The 17,678-nt window shown below is 34.4% G+C and overlaps 2 protein-coding genes across 5 annotated transcripts in view; one reads left to right on the forward strand and one right to left on the reverse strand.

Annotated features, from left to right (window-relative positions):
• yme1l1a (YME1-like 1a) overlaps nucleotides 1–17,678 on the reverse strand; it is a 416,634-nt gene that overhangs the window by 157,973 nt on the left and 240,983 nt on the right. The window lies entirely within an intron of this gene.
• LOC127155844 (RNA-binding Raly-like protein) overlaps nucleotides 1–17,678 on the forward strand; it is a 176,098-nt gene that overhangs the window by 15,304 nt on the left and 143,116 nt on the right. Inside the window, exon 1 of one of the 4 annotated variants that reach the window (XM_051098377.1) lies at nucleotides 1,698–1,716. The exons of the other annotated variants lie outside the window; for them this stretch is intronic. The gene's annotated coding sequence lies outside the window, so the exon portion shown is untranslated. Of the gene's footprint in view, nucleotides 1–1,697; nucleotides 1,717–17,678 lie in introns of those variants that run through there. 4 annotated transcript variants of the gene reach the window in all.

Genomic DNA, 17,678 nt, shown 5'->3' on the forward strand with positions numbered 1-17,678 from the left:
TTTCCTCTTCCTTTCACATGAGGAGAGACCAGGATAGAGGGATGAAAAATTGATTTGCATGTGTGTGGCTTTGAGGTGTTCAGAGAACGAACGCACTGCTCGTACAAGATTTCCCAGGGTTTGCTTGAGGATGTGATGGTTTGAAGTGAAGCGTGAGGGTCCGCTGAATGTGGACGGGAACGTCTGATGAATGATGTGAGCTGATGAGACGTCTCACCTTGAAATCTGAACCCGCTGCTTTGCTGTTAAAAAAAGGTTCTAGGTCAACGCAGACGTTAAACTATCCTGACAGTGCGAAAAAAAGGTTTACTAACAAAGGTCGAGATGAAAATTTGGTTTCACAACCATATGAAATGAGATTGTTAAAGGAAACTGTATGCACATAAATAGTAGCAATAATAGTTTATTTTTACAACCAGCATCTGTGAACTTGTGGCATGATAAAAGAGGTAAAAAAGGTTCATTTATTAATTTATCCCAGAAATGAATCTTTTTATAGTTAGGTTACACTTTTGCAAGCATGTACCTGCAATTTAGCACTTAATAAGTGTAAATTAATAATGTGTTTTCCATAATAAGTGATAACTTTTGTTGTTTCTTAAAAACACAGCTCTGGAAAAAATAAATAAATGACATTGCAAAATAAACTATTATTGGAGTACTTTTCACAAGAAAATTCTGTTTCAGTTTTTCTGCTTAAAAATTGTTTATTTGTGAAATTAAATGGTTCATCTCATGTGTTTATTCTTATTTCTCCCTAAGGGATCTAAGACTAACTTGAATAAATCACCTGAGCCATGAAAGAGCAACCTCTGGGCAATAAAATGTCTGCTATGAAAACTCAGTATTACCTGAATCAATACAACAGCCAGAAATAATCTGCAGAATCTGCAATAGCAGCTGCATGCTACGTCAAGGAGCGTGGGTTTACACCATTTGATTAAAGTACTGCATTCAGAGACACTGATGTCAAGGGCTGTTGAAAGTTTCTCTGTCAATCAGAAATGTTTTTCATGGCCACAAGTTTGCTAGCACCTAAAGTTTGTTACAAAACACCTTTCAGTGTCTTGTGTATGACATGTCCTTTCACTTTATTAAAGAGAAATACTTCTGCAAGTATTTGATACTTCATTCAGCGTGACTCATCTACAGGTTAATGCAGTGCAGGGTTTCTCATGCTTGAATAATAGTTGATATTTGAAAGTGGAGGTGTGTATGAGTTCATGCCACTCAGCTATTCAGCTGAAAGTAAAAATCCTATTCATTTTCTCTTTTTTTGAAAAAGATTTTATTAATACCGTAAAAACATGAAGTCCAACCATAAGATCCAAGATTAATAAGTAACCCTTGCTACACAGCTTCTCGCCAAATTGTGTGTGGGTATTACATATTAAATTGTTTTATAATCTTACCTGCTGTATTAGCTGTGTATTATCCTAAAGCTTCCACAAAAATAGTCCATAACACATAACAATACTGCGTCCTCTGAGGTAATCATGAAAGTGCCGCGAATAAGCAGAATATACAGCATACAGCGATCGGTCGTGATTGACCAATCAGAATCGAATATTCAATAAAGAGGAGGTTTCAACGTGTCAAAATTGCTGCATCGAACTACACTTCCCATAATTCTGCGAGATTCAATCGAAAACTATCGCGCCAAAAACACCTCAGCACCGACTCTCCTCCCACGGAATATTAGGATGGACGCAATAGGTACGTTTATACGCTTTCAAACGATTAAAAATGGCTAGATTTAAATATGTATCATTTTAATTGTAAATCAGTAGTTTTATACTACGTCATTGTTTCCAATAGTTTATTTCCTCCAAAATTATCTTAAACCTTTGCCTTTTCCCTTATATTCATATACTTTATTTCTTCAAGCAAGTTTTTGTTGTTGCGATTCATGTTAAAGCTGGTTGGTTTGGTTAATGGCTTAGAAAATGTTTTCTAAATGGGCGTACAGGATGGATGGAAAGTTTTAGATTTTGCTTTGTGAAAAGATACTGCACCTAAATAAGAATAATATATATATTTTTAACCATAAACCATGGGTTTTGACCACCTGTTTCAAGGTTTCAAGCTTGATGTAAACAGCAAATTTATCATTAACCCTTGCTACACAGCTTCTTGCCAAATAAGTGGGAATTACATATTTGTTTGATATTAAATTGTTTTATAATCTTATCTGCTCTGTATTATCTTAAAGCAGACACAAAAATAGTCCACAAAAGACAATCAATGCAACAGCATTTAAGTAATGTGGCGTCCTCTGAGATAACCAGGTTACTAAGACAATATGGCGCGTTGTGTTTGTATGAAATGCGCGAATCAGCGGCATGATTCGAGACATGAAAGTGCATTCAGCGACCGAAATATCCGAATGTCACAATTGACCAATCAGAATCGAATATTCCAGAAAAGCGAGGCTTGATTTCAGCGTCCCAAATTCGCTGCAAAGAACTACACTACCCATAATCCTGCAAGAATCAATCGAATACTATCGCGCCTAAATATATACTATACTAAAAAAACCTCAGCAGCGACCACCTCCTCCTACGAACTACTGCGATGGACGCAATAGGTACGTTTTCAATTGACTAAAAATGGACTACATTTAAATATATATCGTTTTTTAATTGTACAATTACTAACTTAAAATTAGTGGTTTTAATATTACATAACTGTTTCCAGTAGTTTATTCCCTCAAAAACGATCTTAAACATTTGTCTTTTTCCTTATATTCATATACTTTATTTCTTCAAACAAGTTTCTGTTGTTGTGATTCATCTTGAAGCTGGCTGCTTTGGTTAATGGTGTAGAAAAGTGATTCCCAACTGGGTGTATGTGATGACAAGTTTTAGATTTTGCTTTGTGAAAAGATACTACACCCAAATAAGAAAAAATATTACTATTTTAAACTGTTTAACCATAAACTGTTGCTTCTGGCCAACTGTTTTACGGGTTCAAGCTGAATGTAAACAGCATAATTATTAACTAACCCTTGCTACACAGCTTCTCACCAAATAAATAAGTGGGAGTTACATATTAGTTTAATATTAAATTGTTTTATAACCTTGCCTGCTGTGTTAGCTGTGTATTATCTTAAAGCTGACACAAAAATAGTCCACTGTATAGTTCACAAATGACAAACACTGCAACAATAGCGGAATATACAACATTCAGCGATCTGTTAAAATATCCGATCAGAATCGAGTATTCCAGATAGACATGGCCTGATTTCAACGTCCCAAATTCTCTGCAAAGAACTACACTACGCATAATCCTGCAAGATACTATTGCGCCAAAAACATCTCAGCAGTGACTTACCACCTCCTTATACGAAGTACTGCGATTGACACAATCAGTATCTTTATACGCTTTCAAACAACTAAAAAACTAGCTAGATTTAAATACATATTGTTTTAAATTGTAAAAATAGCAACTGTAAATCAGCGGTTTTATATTACACCATTGTTTCCAATAGTATCTAATAGTACGATCTTAAACATTTGTCTTTTCCCTTATTCATATACTTTACTTCTTCAAACATGTTTGTGTTTTTGTGATTCATCCTGAAGCTGGTTGGTTTGGTTAATGGTTTAGAAAATGTTTCCCAACTGGGTGTATTGGATGGAAAGTTAAAAACCCAAATAAGAAAAATATTTTACGCTTTTTTTTTTTTTTTAAACTAAAAACCATTGCTTCTGGCCAACTGTTTCAAGGGTTTAAGCCTGATGTAAACGGCATAATGTTTTGAAGAGTGCTGATGGAATGTGGTTGAATAAATGATGATAGAATTTTCATTTTTGGGTGAAGTGCTGTATCTCTTTAAACCCGTTTCTGTTTTCTGTATATCTTTTTCTTGAATCATATCTAGTATAATATTAGCTGAATCCATTTCTGGTTTGATGTCAATTAAGGAGTTTCTAAGACTTACTGATGGGGCTGTGAGTGTATAGAAGACAAAACAGATTGGGAAATCTTGGCTTAGAATTCTTTATTGAAGAATGGTTTGAAAACCCCACTGAGAAAATGAGTGGGGAAAAATACTTCCAGAACCAAGGCTGCTAGAAAAAAAAAAGGACGGTCACTGTTGAGCACTATTGCATTGGAAGCTGGGAGATACCATAGAGCATAAGAAAGAAAGAGAGCTAGGCTGAAAAGAATAGAGCGGTATGTTCATTTTTCAACACAAGATTGTGACAATCACGGGAGAAAGTCTGGAAGGATCCAATGCAATTTTTATGCATGTCAGATTCTGTGTGTTATATTAGAGAGTGCACATGCACATGTATGCTCATCACACACAAAAGATAAGGCACGTTCAGGTGTGACAGACCTGGCAATAGCATTTCAGATCATCATTCTAAATGTCTAAACTGGAAATGGCATTGATCTGATAAAAACTGCAGTTAACTAACCTTTCTATCTGTCCTTTTCTATTCGTAAATGGCAGGCGTGTTGCCGGCGTGCGCGTGCAGGGTTTGTTCGCACATCAGCATCTGTCTCTGTCTTTGTGATGACAGTGGAGACTCTCATCTCGCTCCTGCTTATTGATTTTTCCCTTCCCATGTTGACGTTGATGTTGTGAAATGAGGTTCGGCTCTGTGAAACGGTACTGTGTTCAGTCGTGTGTCCTTTTCTCTTTCGCTGCTGTTGCCTCCTTTTTCTCTAATGAATATTTTCCAGCTATAAAGTGTAACAGCCACCCATCAACTCGATTTGGGTCTGTCTTACGAGATTATTTGTACGGTCCAGTTCCAAAGAAACTCTGCAAGTTCATCATTTTAAATCAAAAACAGATCATTAAAGGGTAAAGTGATTACAGCTTCACGGGAAACTTTATGACATTATCGCTTAAATGTCGCTGCACGTTTGTAGATGTGTTCGCCAGAGCGTGTTTATAAACGTGTTCATCCATCTGGCCCTTGTGTTTTGGTTTATTATGTGAAGGCTAGTCACGCATAGCCAGACGTTTGAATATCAGGGTGTAGTTGGGTCCAAAATTTTGCATACATATATACCACACATATTCTTTGATATCATTATTTGTCATTGACACGTAAATGTTTTTTTTCATGCTAATTTTAATACACCTCAGGTGCTGCCAGATTTCTATGTTAAACTCAGCAGTCTAGTAGCGGGAGTGAAATGTCTCATTGAATCACTACATGATTCCTGTCGCTTATTTGGACTCAACCAGTTATTTAGTCACACGTTTTCATGTTTTCTGAAAACGGTCCTGTTGGGCCTCAATTTACTTCCACAGTTATGCAGATTGCTTGCTGGGCTGGGTTTTCCCTTCAAAGTCAACATGAAATAAAATTGGACGCTTTTTATTACTTTAATAATGTGCATTACTGACAGAAGTCATCAGTGCATGTAATTCTAAAGAAAAAAAAAAAGTTTAGTCTAATCATAATTAAATTATTTTATGAATCCTAATGCCTCCTTTCCAAGATCCTGCCAGTAGTTAATGCGAGTTAATGTTAATGTAATAGCGTAAAAATGATAAATGTAAAAATGCATTATCATTGAGATGCTCTTGAAGATGAATTTGACCTTCAGTCTTCATCAGGAAACCTCTTAAAATGTTTATGCCAGCAGTTTTTCTAGAACCAACCACTGCAAGATTCCAGTCAAGTGATTTTCTTGTTAAATATTCCGGTGCAGTTAGAAATAGATCACATTATGAAGAACCAAAATGGGTTTTGAATTCTGTTTCATGTTGACTTTTCTAAACTCATTGAGAACCATGTACATTTGTTTAATTTTAGGCAGGCAAAATTATCTGTTTGCAAGACCTGTACACTTGTGTCTGAACAATAAAAATTAGATTTTTTTTTCTATTTAGGGTGTTTACACTTGCCAAGTTTGGTATGATTAAAACAAACTCTGGTGCAGTTGCTCTGTTATGGTGCGCAAGTAGATTACATACAAAGTCAAATAGAGGCGCATTCACACCAGGCAACACAAAATGTGCAACGTGTTTACTGTGAACCGGTGATATCGAACTCAATTGTGAAAATTTGCATGACACGTTCTCACGCAAGCCAACCAGCGAAGAGCTTATTGACGGTTGTATCAGAAAATTGAGAGCAATTTTGTAGCCAGAAATTTACGATATTGGTATCTGGAGCATAGAAAACAATTGAAATCTGTTTTAGTGGTAGTTGTATTTTATTAGCATGGCTACAGAGAAGCTGTTATCAATAAAAATAAATAAATAAATAACAGTAGTGTATATACAGCATGGTCATTTCATGTTAATTAAACCAGAGGTTCCCAGCTCAAATTTTTAATTTTGCTAATATTTTTTCTGAAGAAAGATACATATGTATAGTGATGAAAGCCAAAATATTACATGTCATGGATGAATATTTACTGAGTAATCTACTGTTTTGTAGAGTAAAACATTTGGTTTTAAACCACTGAAAATGGATAATATTCAACAATCTGAAAATGGACCCTCATTGAGATCCCCATATCTGTGGCACTAAATGATGTAGGACCATGAAAATGAAGATTCCAAAAGAAAAGTTTATGGAGAACTAGAATCCAAAATCATATTGAGATATCTTTAATACTTCTTTAGTTATAGGCCCACAAACTTTGGAACAAGAATATTTATGGCACTCAGACAAGTACTTTCAATGCAGTCTGGACGGAAAGACATTAGAAACATCTCTAATTTTAATGTTATCTGTTCTTCAGACATTCCTCTTAAAAAGAAAAGAAATCTCATATTTTTGCAAACTGACCCACGTTTGGTTTTCGACCACTGAAAATGTGTAAACTTGAACGATTTACTCCTGGAGCCATATTGGAATTCCAATATCTCTAGAACCGAACAACATAGGGTCTTAAAAATTAACATGCCAAAAAGAGAGTTGGTTAAGACCCAATATATATCCAAAAGGGCATTAAGATATCTTGATTACTTCTTGAGTTACAGGCTTGCAAACTTTGGAGGAAAACTTGAAAAGTGCTGTTTTTTCCATTTTTGGTCACCATTGGCATATAATGCAACAAAGATAGCTAAAGTCAACAGATTTTACTAATAGAACTACCAATCTCTGTGTAAAAATAACATTATGATGCTGACATCTTTCTGAAATGTTATGTAACCAGACACGTTGGCATTTGGCTTTCCAGCATATTTGGGACTTCCACAACAGGTTCAAAGTAGTAATCGTAGTTAGCGCCACCATGGTTGATTGTGCAATGTTATTTGCGTTTGGTGTGAACACACCATTAGTGTGGTTCATTTGAATAAGTGTGAACACTGCCATCTGAACCTTGGTGTGCACCAAAACCGAGAGCACCTTTTTAAGGATCCAGTTTGGTTTGATTAATGTATGAACACAGAGACACCCAAATGAACCAAGAACTGGATGTGATGTCACAAGATGCAAACCTAAACAGGACAGAATGCTCACGCATACGGTTCTTGTCATAGGAGCTACGTTGCTTATTACAGTTGTTGCTTATTACAGGTGTTGAAGCGGCGTCTCCTTACAGCAGATCTCCATATGTGCAACTGAAGAATTCCTGGCACTGTTTTGACGCCTTTACACATTTTATAAGCTCGTCATCAGTTATCAGCTGGTAAAAAAAATGCCATCATATGTACACACATACAGTGAGCAAATTTAACTAAGCAGACAGCAGTTTGGGATGTTTGGAAAGTGTGCAAAATGCATGTTATAAAAGCTGTGCAATCAGGTTGTGCTGTATTCTTATGCCTTTTGTGTTGTATCTTTAGGTTTGGTGTTAAAAATTCATTAGGGCTGGGTAAAAAATATCAGTTTTATTAGTTTCTTGTTTTTACAAAACAATATCGATTCTTAAATGCCAAGAATGATTAGTCTAGCCTGTTTTCAGGTAATGAACGTAACATTGTTGCACACCTCCCATTCAATAAATCGCAATAAGCTTTGTGCTTTGTTACTTTTGATATGAAACAAAGATTCGTTTTTCAAATTCTGTCTGTTACAGTATTCAATTAATAAATGCCATTTTGGCATTGTTTAATCTGGACTTTCTCCTCAGCTTTAACCAGATTTAGCACGAAATAAACACAAATGAACATCCGAAGGTATGTTAAAAGAGTACAACTTACCTAAATCCGTATCCTGTCTCATGTAATTGCTCAATCAGTGTTTCAGCTGTGCAGTTTACATTTTGGGTGACCATAAGCTCGTTAGTCAGCTTTTTGCTAAATATATGCACCATATTCATTATCATTTTTACTGTGCTTCAATATTTAATTTATGTTTAAATAAATCTGGCCATTTTTTTGAGCCACCATTTAAATGTTTATTTAAAAAAAACTAATTGGAGTGGAAATATAATTTTGTAATTGTAACTTTATTATTTGGGTTTATTTTAAGCTTTTGTATACAAATCAATTAATTTTAACCTTTAATATTATAGTAATGTAGCGTCAACTAACGTTACAGTATAGCATTTGTTGAGGTTTTTTTTCCTTGAGAAAATTTGGAATGCATTGTACCTGAAATATATCCAAAATAATCTATATCAAATTGAATTGCATCAAATTGTGAAATTTGTGTCAAAACCCAGCCCTAAAAATTACTGTGTGGATGCAAAGTGAATCAGGACTAAATGTAAATTAATCATTTTCTTTTTTGGTCCAGAGCAAAAGAACTAAGAGAACTGAACTATAAATGTAAATAAACATTTTATCACTATAGTCAGGACTCATTTGGGAACTCTTTATTTGTTAGTCCACTTTAGACAGTCTACTCACTAGCTATAAGTAACTAGATGTCAACTACCAGCCAGTAGAATATTAGTAAATCTGCTTAATATCTGCTTACACTTTAGTAACTTTGCAAGTATGTTAACTTATTCTACTAACCATAACATAAGTCTACTACTACCCTAATGAGAGTTGGCATGTAGTTGCAGTTACTTATAGTTAGTAGAGTGCACTATTGATGTAAAGTGTAACCCTTGTTGATTTGCTTCTCAGCAGGCTGGTAAAATGTATTTTCTCTTTTTTTTAACAAAAGGATTCTGACTATTAAGTGTGGGTGGATGACTGATTTGCACCATATTTGATGCATATGTTTTTCGATGAGGCTTAATTAAGTGGTCAGTTCGGTGTCAGAGGTCCCTCTCTGTATCCCTAATCTGCTCTTCTCAAACATCATTGGGAGCTCATTATAATCGTTGGCGTTCTTGTACATCCTGATCTTCAGCAGATTTGCAACACTGACTGGATGCGTTACTGGATGCGACTGTATCTGATGCAGGCGGCATGTCTCTTCCCAGGATCAAACTAAGCACACTCATTAGGAACGAGATAAAGCTAATTACTATCAATACTCTGAAGTATTTATGGAAATGAGTCGCTGCAATTAGCCAGCTATACACAAGCGAAGAGAATCAGAGGCTTAGTTAGGAAAGTCAATCCACATTCAAACAATCTGACAGAAAACCTATTTCGATCTCTAATTAGTACGAAAGTGATTTTGGCACACGTTTGATTCATATGCATTAATCCATGGATAGGCTGTAGGCTTTCTGCAGGAATACATATAAATAATGGATGAAGCCCTTGTCATTGCAAATGGGGTTTTCTTTTAAAAGAATCTGTCTCAAATGAGCAGAACCCATCGCTCTGTGCATCAAGTACACAAATTCTTTTCGTATCTACCTTTAAATAAAAATAAATAATTGGCCCTGGTTGTAGTGTGCGTAGTTCAGTGCGCATGTTCCATCCTCATCAAAACTGGTTAATTTAACCAAGAAAATAATATTAACCAAACAGAATTGTATTTATATATTATTTTATTTGGTTGTTCAAAATAATCCAAGGTTGTATTATTTTATTTTATTTTATTTGTTTGTTTAAAATAATCCAAGTTTTATTTTATTTTTTTAAGTAATCCAAGTTTTATTTTTATTTTATTTTATTTTATTTAAAAATAATCCAAGTTTTAAATTTTTTTATATTTTTTTAAGTAATCCAAGTTTTATTTTTATTTTATCTTTATTTTATTTTATTTATTTATTTTTTATTTTAAATGTCTGTGCATACCAAGACGCTAGCATGTATGGTTTAGTACTAGCTACTATGGTCTAGTACTAGCTATTTGTTATTTTTTACAAATAAATTCATACATTTAACTTTATATTTATCAAAGAACCCTAAAAAAATATTAACACAAATTATTAATCCACACAGTTGTTTTCTGAAGGGTCATGTGACACTTTGCGTCACAGGAATAAATTACATTTTAAAGTATATTAAAATATAAAACTGTTATTTTAAACTTACTGTATTTTTAATCAAATGCACAAGAGTCTTCTTTTAAAACATTAGAAAAATCACACTGGCACCAGACTTTTGAAGTAGTGTATTTCAGCATAATTTACAAAATTATTCTGATGGCTAAAATCAAATCCTGCCCTACTGAAGTTACTTGCATTGTCAGAGCTATTTTGTATTTTTCTGCATTTTAGAAATGTAGTTAGGATTGAATAAATTGCAGCAAACACTCAAAACACACACGCACACAAAAGAAAGACGATTGTGCATGATAAAACACTCTTTGTACTGAACAGAATGGACCAATCAGGCTGTTTCCTGAGTAGGTGAACGGGAAATGCACTATTTCTGCATTGCTCTCATCTCTTTAATGCCATCTGTCCGGTTTGTACTTAGCTTGAGTGCTAAGACCCACAGTGGACCGAATCCAAGTTCTCCCATCATTTGGATATTATTTACCGTTAAGCATCTGCCGCCGATGAGGCTTTTCCTTTAAAAAAGCATATTTAATACTCACATCACCTTTAATGTCGCCAACTGTGTATTTGTGGCACAGAATGCGTTTGTTTGTGCATTTTCATCGCTCTGAATTAATTCACTTGTTTTCATTTCTGCATCCAGTGTATCACTTCTCGATTTGATGAAGATTAAATTGAGTGTGTGAGATTATATTGAATGCCTTAAGCAAACTAATGTGTGAATTGATTTGCTGGGGAAGATTGTTCTCACCGGCTGCTGGCAGATGCTTCAGCCTTCATTTCCTCAGTTTATTTTCACTAAAGACAGGAAGTCTCTCGGTACGTGAGAGTCATGTGTACTTAGTACAGTCACAGTATACATGACCTAATGATCACTTACAGTCCTGCTGGTGCTTTTGAAAAAAAGCCTCCAAGGCTACATTTGCAAATACAGAAAAAAATGTAAAATTGTGAAATAATATTGTTATTTTAAATAGCTATTTTCTATTTGTATATGTTGTAAAATGTAATTTATTCCTGTGATGCAAAGCTGAATTTTCAGCAGCCATTAATCCAGTCTTTAGAGTCACATGATCCTTCAGAAATCATTCTTATATGTGATGTTAATATTTTTGTGATTTATACTATATTTTTTAGAACAGAAAATTTGAAAAAGAAAACTTTTATAAAAATTATACATGTATTTGCTGTCACTTTTGATCAATTTAATTCATTTTTGCTGAATAAAAGTACAGATTTCTTTAAAAGGAAATACTGGTAGTACTGTATGTACAGGACAGTTTCTTTCTTTCTTTTCTTTCTTTTATTTCTTTTATTTTCCATCGTGTCTTTCACTCTTGGAGGTAAATTCTCTTCTCTCCTCTTATCATGGTGGTGTATTGGAGCCCAAAGCAGCAGCCTGACTGAATGAGACCAGAATAATTCAATCAGATTGGCTGAGATCTCATTTCAGGCTGTTTGCAGGCCGCTAAGCACAGGCTTTGCTTCTGTCAGAATCCCACACAATGCCTTGGGACCGCTGATTGACAGCTCTCAGGTTCTTTCAGGTGGAGTTCATCATTACATTCCATTTTTCCTGGAAGTTCTGCCCGCTTTCCGTTGCGCCTCTGTGGCTTTCACATTACCCTATTACCACCGGCGTGTTTGGGTGAGTTCATCCGTGTCTACACGTATGTGAAGGTGTCGATGCTTTTACACTACGCTGATTGCTGGAACGGTCCTCGCGGAGCAACCGGAGGTTAAGTGCTTGACTCAAGGGCAGCTCACTTTGGGAATCAGGGTCACACCGGGGACAGTGTAGATGGGGAGGAGACGGACCACTGGTTGAAAAATTAATTGAAAAAGAAGAGATAACATCTTTTGTGTGCATTTATATTATCTGGACCTTTACGTTAAAGAAGCTTTAATAAGAAAATGTTATTAAAACATAAGCTTAAACAGATAGTTCTCCCAAGGACAATTCTGTCATTATTTACTCACTCTCATGTTGTTCCAAACTCATAAGACCTTCCTTCGTCTTCAGAACTTCAGAAATTAAGATATTTTTGATGAAATCTGAGAGCTTTCTGACCCTGCGTAGACAGCGATGCAACTCACCCATTCAAGACCAGAAAGGTAGTAAGGACATTGTTAAAAAAGTCCAGGTGACATCAGTGATTCAACATTAATGTAATGAAGCTACAAGAATATATTTTGTGTGCAAAGAGAACAAAAATAACAACTTTATTTAACAATTTCTTCTATAGTTAATAGGGGTGTAACGGTACACAGATGTCACGGTTCGATACAATTTCGGTACAACAGAAAAAAAAATCTACTATGCTAGGTTTCTTATTTATTTTAAACAGACAGTAGTACAAATGACAATTTTTTTCCACCTACATGTGAAAACACTAAATGTTATATCAAATTAATGTCATATTAGGCTATAAAAAAGATCGATTAGTCATTCAGATGTGTTGATCCTGAAAATGCATAGTTTTAAAAACACAATCTGTTATAGCACAGGTATATGGGTTTTTGCATGCAAGTGTGTGATTTGTAAATGGGAGCGCTTTGATAAATGGTCTATTCAGCCCAGTTAGCTACAGAAGGTCATGACCTGAAAGTGCAGTTCTGGTTTTATGTGAACAACGTTTATGCACTCAGAATATTTCACAAAAAAAAAACAGATCTGAAGTGCTCAGAGATGGATGGAATTAAAAATTGAGGCAAATCTGCTTCCCAGAGTGCTTTGCACTACTTTGGTTTCTTTGAATGCTCTTGAATAGTGCAAACAGCTCGTGACTGGTGCACATCTCAGCGTGCTTTTACCATGTCTGCACTGAGCCGTAGACCCGTCTCAGAAATAAACATCCTGTGTTGGGTTTTTGATCTCTGGATCGCTCCTTCTCTAACCGAAAGCTCTCTTTCTTTTCTTTAGTATATGCTTCATGTTTTTTTGGGAGCACAAATGCGGAGAATTCACACTACTTGGTTTGACGTTTATAATATTCACATTTGTGTACGTACAGGAGTCACAGCGGGAGCATTATTTATTTGAAGACCTGGGTTTGCTGGCTTCAGATGTTCTCCATAGAAACCGTGCTCATCCTATTCCTCTTTTTCATGCTGCTATTTATGACATCTTTAACCGCTGCAGTTAATTTTATTATTTAATTGTGATAATTTCACTTGTGCACTCCTGTGTTAGTGCTGTTTTTAGAGCTTTACAGACAGAGTCTCGCTGTGCTAGTGTAAAGATTTCAAGGAAAATCTTAGTTTTTCAGGACACTTAAATGTTTCCATTGGGGAAAAATAACTTCTTTGGGTGGTCAATTTTAATTGAAATAAAAACATATTTTGATCTATATAGTTTTAACCCTCAAAATATATCAGCCTTTTAAATGGTAGATGACCAGATATGGTACAAATCTGAGTTTTCTAATGTTTTTCAAAAAAAAAAAAAAAAAAAGATTAATCGCATCCAAAATAAAAGTGTGTATACTGTGTAAATTTACTATGTATATGTACGCACATGCAGTACATATTTTGAAAAAACGTAAATGTATTTGCATGTATATATTTATATTTATATAATTTATATTATATATACATTTTTAAATACATAACATATTTTTCTTAAATATATACATGAATGGGTGTCTATGTACATATACATAATAAATACACACAGTACACACACACATACTGTGTAAATAAAAACTTTTATTTTGGATACAATTAATCGTCTGACAGCACTGACAGATTTTTATTTTACTTTATTTATTTATTTATTTATTTATTTATTTATTTATTTTTAAGTCTCTTATGCTCCTAAGGCTCTGTTTTTATTTTAATATTGTGAAACATTACATAAATAATAACTGTTTTTATTGTAATCTATTTTAAAATGAAATTTCATTTCAATCATCAGTGTTAAATGATCCTTCAGAAATCATTTTAATATGATTTGGTGCACAAGAATAATATCTTAATTAATAATTTTAACACATTATATAATAATACTTTTAAGAATTTTATAAGAATTTTAAGATATTATAAATGTCTTTACTCTCACTTTTGATCAATTTAATGCATAAAATTGCTGAATAATGTTTTTTTTTTAATATAACCAACCCCAATTATAGTTTATTATAGTAGCCATTTTAATAGTGCATTTACTTGTCAAATGATAATTGTTTATAATTATTATTTTAGGCGCTACAAGACAAATATACTATGTTTATTTAATGTATTGTTCAGAAAATATGCAGTGGCTCCAAAGAGTATTTGAACACTTAAAAATGTCTGTGCGTTATATAACAAAATAACAAACCAACTGGTATTTATTTTAAAGAAATGTTTACAAAATAATTTTTAAAAATTATAATGTGATGTTAGTTCTGAAAAATACTTCTAGCGTCATTTCAATTTAATATTTTGTTTAGATGTGTTCTTAGGGCTGTCAAATGATTAATCGTGATTAATCGCATACAAAATAAAAGTTTAAGTTTGCCTAATATATGTGTGTGTACTGTGTGTAATTATTATGTATATATTTAAGTGAAATATGTTACGTAAAATATGTTTTATTTATATAATATAAATTAGATAAAAATAGTAAATGCAAATACTTGTAAATATTTCTTAAATTTAAACATGCATGTGTTTGTATTTATGTATAGTTAATAATTACACACATTACACACATATATTATTATTTATTTTGTTTGACAGCCCTAGTTCAAATATTTGTTGAAGGTCACTATATAGTATTTGGAGGCTATGATTGTACATCCGATTGAATATCTCTGATTATCTACATCAGAAAGGCTTTTTGATAAGGCGTCATATACAAGAGAGTCTGGAAGGTTGAATGTTATGAGGAGAAAATTACAGCGTTTGAATTCTGTGTGGTCACTTCCCTCTTTTCCGTCCGTTTGTCCACAGGAACTGATTTCGATAAGAGTCAGGCTGAGCGGGTGATAAGCTGAACGTGCGGCACACCACAAAACGTCTTCACTGGGGGAAATGAATGGCAGCTCCCAAAGGGACTGTTTGTATTTTTTTAGCACTATTTGTTGACGGAAATGCCAAGCTCCATGACTAGCTTCTATTCTGTCGATCAGTCGTTGGTATGTGCGGAGAAGATTCCTCAGCAGGCCAATTTAGAGATTCAGGTGCCACATATGCAGAGACGACAGAATGAGTGCATGGGGGGAAAAAAATATGAATGCAGCGGCAAGCCACAAACACAAAGCAGAGAATTTTACACGCACACATTTTTTTTCTTTGTGGTTGTCTGGCTTTGTTTCCTAAATCCTCTCCTAGGCAGGAGTGCAAGGCCTTCAATGCCAACTGGCTTTTTATCTGGTGACATTTATTTCTTTCCTCTCCTTTTTTTTTTCCTTTTTGTTTTTCTGTGAGGCTCAGCAGCTGTGCCGGTGCAGATGGGCCGAGAGCAGCACACCTCGTTGTAATAACACTATCTATTTCCACATAAACAGACTAACAAATGTCAGCAGCTTGGCTAACCATGTGAGCATGGCAACCTTTCCAGTGGCGGGAAGAAGAAGGTTGCTGCCTGTGATGAGATTGTGCCGTGTGTGTGGGGGTGGGTGGTAAGGGAGATTGACAGTCTAACAGATGTTCCTCATTGGCTCTTTGGCTGACGGTAAGAGATATACAGGTCACGGGCGTGAGGCGGGCATAGGCTGCTGGGTTAATTCGCCATGTGTTTCTCTCCCCCTCCAGCATCCATTATGTTTTTTTTTAGTTCAGTATTGCACACGTCTTCATTTGGCTCTAATATTCTTTATTTTACTGACTAGGACTACATTTGTAGATTTTCATTGATCCGATTCAATTTAATCAGATTTGAGATTCCAGATGTTATGAACTCAAAGCGCTTTTTGCTTTTTATGTAAACAAGGGTAACTTTTTCAATGAGTTTTGGGTGTTCATTTACAGAACAGCAGCATTTTTGAGGTCCTGAAAATGCAAACTTTTAAAAACGGTTTCAAAGTGCAAGTTTTTGAAAATGCTAGCATTATTTTGTAGTGTAAACTATGAAAACACATTGGTAAAAACAGTGACGTTATGCGCATACGTATTATGCGTTCAGTTTATTAGCGTATGTATAGTGTTACTGGCCTGGCGTGCATAATGCAGCAATTTTTTAGCGGATTTGTATAAACGACGATTGTTTTGACGACATTGTCGTCTGTATGCGAAACTTTTCACAAATGCAAAAGAAAAAATTATCAGTTTTAAGTACAATCCTTGTTGTGTAAGCATATCTTAATACATTTTGGTGATTGCATCCATATTTGTCGCTTTTCTGACATAGTAAACTTGCTCGGTAGCGCACCCGGTACAGCATTGGTACAGAACTCAAAGACTTGTGGAAGTGAGCTAAAATGGCATTATTCCTTCAGGAAGTGTGTTTTTATCTCATATTTAAGTCTATAAATTAGGTATAGTAGGTGTTTTAATAGGTTTTACCACATTATTTGATCATGGTTTCATTTTTTTCAGATGTAGCATTTGTTCAGATGTTTATTTGATCGAAAATATAGCAAAAGCAGCAATATTGTGAAATATTACTATTTATTATAGTATTACTGCTTTCTATTTGAATATATTTTAAAATGTAATTTATTCCTGCGATTAAAGCTGAACGCTCCATATATTTGGCTTTTCTTAAATAGCAAACTTGCTCAGTAGCGCACCTGGTATAGCTTGAAGCAAGCTAAAATGGCATTATTTCTTCAGGAAATGTGTTTTTATCTCATATTTACTTCTGTTAAGTCTATCAAGTAGATAGTAGGTGCTTTAATGGGTTTTACCACATTATGTTATCATGGTTCCTTTTTTTACATGCTGTATAGAGCAGGTTTTATCTGAAATACTTTATACCATCATATTCAGATATATTAACAGACCAATTAACTAGTATTCCTGTTAATCAAATAGTACACTATCAGTTTTTCAAAAGATTTTGAATGTTTTTTTAAAGAAGTCTCTTCTGCTCACCATGCCTGCATTTATTTGATCAAAAATACAGCAGAAGCAGTATTATTGTGAAATATTTTTACCATTTAAAATTACTTCTTTCTATGTGAATGTATTTTTAAATGTAATTTATTCTCATGATCAAAGCCGAAAGCTTCATATATCTGGCTTTTCTTATATAGTAAACTTGCTCAGTAGCGCACCTGGTACAACTTGAAACGGCATTATTTTTCAGGAAATGTCTAAAATAGCATTATTTCTTTAGGAAATCTGTTAGGAAATGTGTTTATCTCATATTTACTTGTGTTAAGTCCATCAAGTAGGTAGCAGGTGCTTTAATAGGTTTTACCACATTGTTATCATGATTCTTTTTGTTTTCACATGCTGTATAGAGCAGG

Source organism: Labeo rohita, chromosome 24 (genome assembly GCF_022985175.1).
Source record: "Labeo rohita strain BAU-BD-2019 chromosome 24, IGBB_LRoh.1.0, whole genome shotgun sequence".
Classification (NCBI taxonomy): domain Eukaryota; kingdom Metazoa; phylum Chordata; class Actinopteri; order Cypriniformes; family Cyprinidae; genus Labeo; species Labeo rohita.